Genomic DNA, 5000 nt, shown 5'->3' on the forward strand with positions numbered 1-5000 from the left:
CGTGGGTTGCGACTCTCACATTCACTCGTGTACACGAGTGGGCTCTTACGTGTATGGCCATTTTTACCCCCGACATGTAGGCAGTCATATTCTGCTTTCTGGGGGTGTGGGGGTGTGCACTGATGCCGTGCATTTTCTTGTTTCCACATCCCACCGAACGCTGACTGGATTAATGGATAACGGGATCTTTAATGTGCGTATTATTTTTGATCTTCTGCATGCGTAAACACACTGACGAAGGGGTTTCAGGCACTAGCAAGTTTGCACACATCTGTTGACCTAGGAGATCAGAACTGGTCTCCACCCTTTGCCCACCTTGCGCCGTGAATGAGATTCAAACCCGGGATCCTAAGGTTGAATGTCCAGTGCTTCAACAGCTCGGCTGTTACGCCCGTCCCACAACTGAAGTAACTTGGAATGTTTTCTCTGCCTGTGGACAATGAATTATTCGAGCAATTATTTAAAAAGAAAAAAGAAAAAGAGGTATTCACCTCATCAGATTGAATGAACAAACACTGAATGTCAATAGAAGGTGTTCTTGTTTTGTTGCTTTTAATTGGTGCGTAATGTCTACCTATACCTATTCACCGCGCCTAAAAGAACCAGCAGAAACAGGCAAAATTCTGAAACTTTGATGGCAGTCTCTCTTTCTCTCTCTCCACCCACTGGCAAGTGTATGACTTGACTTGACTTGACTTGACATGACTTGACTTGACATGACTTCATTTATTGTCATAAAATCCCGAAGGATTAATAGACACAACAAAGAACAAAGGGAACAAAGAAATAAACGGTCATCTAATACGCATGCACTGAAATACATAGTTGGCGAGTGTTTTTTGACAGTCATCGCAGGTGAATAAATCACTTGGTTTTAGGATATTGTTTTGTATTTTTCTAGAGATCACATTTGATTGATGATCATACTGCTGTATAGTTGTGATTAGATGGTTTCGCAAATTATGAAATAAGATACACGTATCAAAGAAATGTAATTCATCTTCAACAACTTCACATATAGCACATAACTTCTCTTCTCTGGGAATGTTTGCATATCTTCCTCGTTCGATGTTTAAATAATGTGCGCTTATTCTGAGTTGACAAAGAGCTTGTTTGTGAGCAGGATCGATTTTATCAGTTAGATAATTCTCAATTTGATAATCTTTTCTTTTAATTTTGTTTTAGAAGTCTGATCTGCTGTATTCAGTTTTTCTCTGTTTCCAGAATTGTACATAACTATTTCTTAGTTGTTGGCGTAATGTAAATTTAAGTCTGCTGTTACTAAATGTCGACTGATTATTCCAAACATGACCTAATCCTACATTGTGAAGAATATTCTTTACAAATTGTATCCAGGGATTTTCAATTGTGTCTGGTTAGTTCATCATCGATATATAGACCTTTTTGATATGGCTATCATTATGTGCATCCAGAATATGAGGCTGTATGATATCTCAACAAAAAATTGACTTGAGCTTAACGCCGTGCGTTCGACTAGCCCTCCCGTCCCCCAGTATACAAGACACACACACGTACACACACTGACGAACGCATACACGCACGTCAGTCACTGAAGCATATCTACACACACACACACACACACACACACACACACACACACACACACACACACACACACACACACGTGACACACTTGACAGAGGTATACATGGCGGTCGCGGCGGCGGGCATACAAACACTGACACACCGACAGATTGCACGCGTGGGAACCCGGTATCTGATGGATTTTAAATGCCGGACGGAAGCTGGCCGGCGTAACTAAACTTGAGAAAATCAACTTGACTGATTTTGACAGAGGAAAAGAATTTCCACGTCTTCATTTGTGTGTGTGTGTGTGTGTGTGTGTGTGTGTGTGTGTGTGTGTGTGTCTGTCTATCCGAGTCTCTCTCTCTCTCTCTTTCTCTCTCACACACACACACCGGCACACTGTGGCACACATACTGGCACGCGCGTGTGTGCGTGCGTGCGTGTCAGTCAGTGTGTCAGTGTATGTGTGTGTGTCGGCCGTGTGAGAGAGAGACAGACAGACACACAGACAGACTGGAAGCGAGAGAGAGAGAGAGAGAGACGGAGAGAGAGAGAGAGTGTGTGTGTTAGTGTGGTCGGGGAGCCGGTGTGTGTGTGTGTGTGTGTGTGTGTGTGTGTGTGTGTGTGTGTGTGTGTGTGTGTGTGTGTGTGTGTGTGTGTGTGTATCTGTGTGTGTGCGCGGCGCGCGCGCGTCTGTGCCGTGGACCTTTCGTTGCCGGCCGGACTGATGACTCAGTTCTACTCAGTTTATTTCTCAACAAAAAATTGACTTGAGCTTACCGCCGTACGTTCGACTAGCCCTCCCGTCCCCCAGTATACAAGACACACACACGTACACACACTGACGCACGCATACACGCACGTCAGTCAAGCATATCTACACACACACACACACACACACACATGACACACTTGACCGTGAGAGGTATACATGGCGGTCGCGGCGGCGGGCATACAAACACTGACACACCGACATTCACACACACCCAGTGGCGTGCGCGCGCGCACAAACACAAACAAACACACACTTCGGATATACTATATACTATAGGCTATAGTTCCTAGTTCCACCCGGCAGACTGCACGCGTGGGAACCCGGTATCTGATGGATTTTAAATGCCGGACGGAAGCCGGCCGGCGCAGTAACTGAAATTGAGAAAATCAACTTGACTGATTTCGACAGAGGAAACATTTCCACTCTTCATTTCTTTATTTGATGAGCTTATTTATTCATCTATGTCTACACCAGGGCCCAGGAACGCCTACATCACAAAAAACGGCCGGTCTGATTTTTATCTTAGTAGTCTTCTGTTGTAGTGTCCTATTTCTGGCACTGAGTGGCCGCCGGTCGGAAACCATAAAAAAAACAGTTTTAGACCCATCAGTGTTTCCCCAGTGCATGATATAGTTATTGAATTTCTAATATCGTTTCGATCGGTACAGTGTTGACCTGATGACGTGCGCTGGAAAGATTTTGTTTGTTTTTGTGTGTGTGTGCACGTGCTACGTGGCTATTTTGCTACGACCGCAGTCGCGTGTGCTGCCATGGCTGACTGAGAAAGAATGAAACACAAATGATGCATTACATAGTTCAGGCAGCAGTTTTATAATGTGTTTAACGGTTGCTTTTCTTCAATTGTTAAATAAATATCGTGATAGAAAGGCCTACAGCCATGCCGTTGGGCGTTTCATGTTGGTCAACATTAAAATTCGATAGTCCATTGACTACGCATGCTCCGTACTGGCCTTAGCGACGTTCTCAACATTTTTATAATTCCCTCATCATACCTGTTGCGCTTTCTCTGGCGCGAAAAACGAACTGGTTCACAACGCAATGAAACAAATCAGGAGAGCTTTTTATCAGTATCAAGATGTTAAGAAATACACAGAGGGAGTTTTCAAAGTCAGTTTAAGCAACCCCACTCACAAACTCATAGAGAGATGGCGTGTTCCCCCCATAAACAAAACATCACGAAAGAGATACTTTTTCAGAGGGAGGGCAACAGAACAGCCGCAAGGCACACCTTGATGATATATACTAGTATAAAATGAAACCTCTTCCGTGTTGATTGAGAATATAATCAAATGATCATTTATCAAAGTGTAATAAAAGGTGCGTGCATTGTCAATGCGGGAGCGTTGAGGTCGTGCGATGGCCGAACTTCCAACGTCCGTGCAGACGACGGGACTTGCGTGACGTCCGCGCTGGCCTGCGCGGCCGCGGTGCGCGGAAATCACTACGTTGTCTGGATTCTTTGTGTCATGCCTGGCATACCTTCAGCTCTGTCCTTTAAGTCCAACTTTTAGTTAAAACTCACTCAAACCCGTTTGGAAACAGTCTGGAGGCAAGAAGAGGTGAGTCTGTGCTGTTCTTTTCTCAAACGCGACTGTTTTTGTCACGCAAACGGCGTGTAGGGTGGAAGGAATGAGTTGAGGGGCCGTGCGCGATTCGGATCTCTGAAATTGTTGTCATTCTTGAAGATCGAACTTCCGGATGTTCATTGACAGCACTACGCCCTAGCGACTGCCCTGGGTGTGTGGAACTGGTCACGCGTGGTTGGATTACATTGGGAATGGTGCTGGAACTGTGTGTTTCGGACAGCAAGTGTTGGGACTGACCCAGATAAGGCAGGGGAGTTATGGCGGCCCTATATTCCCTCAACGGGACTCTGTGCCACTGGCGGCCCGTTTGGAGAGTGGGGTTTGGGGGTCGGAACATGGCTGGAGCGAAGGTAGACTGCCACTGCGGCCGTCCCATTGGGGTTGCGCCACTCGTTTTTTTTAGTTGTTGTTTGCTGTTGAGGCGTGAAGTTTTCACTTTTTGTTCTTCAAAGGTCTTTGTTTTTCTTGTCGGTAAAGACAGTAATTATTATCTGCATGTTATTGTTGTTCTGGTGCGGTGAAGGGTGAAGTGGTAGTCAGGATTAACCGGCTTCTTGATTCTGTCACTCACAAAGCAAGAATTTTTTTGGATTTTTTTTTAAACTCCCAAACCTATAGTTAAAATTCATAGGATGTGTGTGTGTCGTGTGTGTGTGTGTGAGAGAGAGAGAGAGAGAGAGAGAGAGAGAGAGAGAGAGGCCTTGAAAAAGAGTTCATGCTTTTCTTTCATTTATTTCAAATGCAAGGTACATGCTTTTCAAAAAAATGAGAAATGATAGTGATAAAGACTTTAAAAAAAACCAGGTATGTAACAATATAACAATAGTATTATCAGTCATGATTGCCATTTTAATGATAGTACTGGTAGTATTTTTTCAAGTTCTGAACATCTCTTTCTCACATCTCCCTCTCTCTTTCTTCATAATTGTGTGAGTATGGTTTGATATTGTTCATGTTTTGGTACACACAGGATGGGCATAATCCAGGCAAAAAAAAGCATGAGTGTATGCATGATTTTGGATTACAATCACACCAGTCATGGAAAATTTGCAAATTTTGCACATATGCAG

At 44.2% G+C, this 5000-nt stretch overlaps 1 protein-coding gene across 1 annotated transcript in view; it reads left to right on the forward strand.

Annotated features, from left to right (window-relative positions):
* The first annotated feature begins 3792 nt into the window (after window positions 1-3792).
* Window positions 3793-5000, forward strand: part of LOC143283305 (transcriptional enhancer factor TEF-1-like) — a 45115-nt gene continuing 43907 nt past the window's right edge. The window contains exon 1 of the mRNA XM_076589490.1: window positions 3793-3903. The gene's annotated coding sequence lies outside the window, so the exon portion shown is untranslated. The remainder of the gene's footprint in view (window positions 3904-5000) is intronic.

This window comes from Babylonia areolata, chromosome 6 (genome assembly GCF_041734735.1).
Source record: "Babylonia areolata isolate BAREFJ2019XMU chromosome 6, ASM4173473v1, whole genome shotgun sequence".
NCBI lineage: Eukaryota > Metazoa > Mollusca > Gastropoda > Neogastropoda > Buccinidae > Babylonia > Babylonia areolata.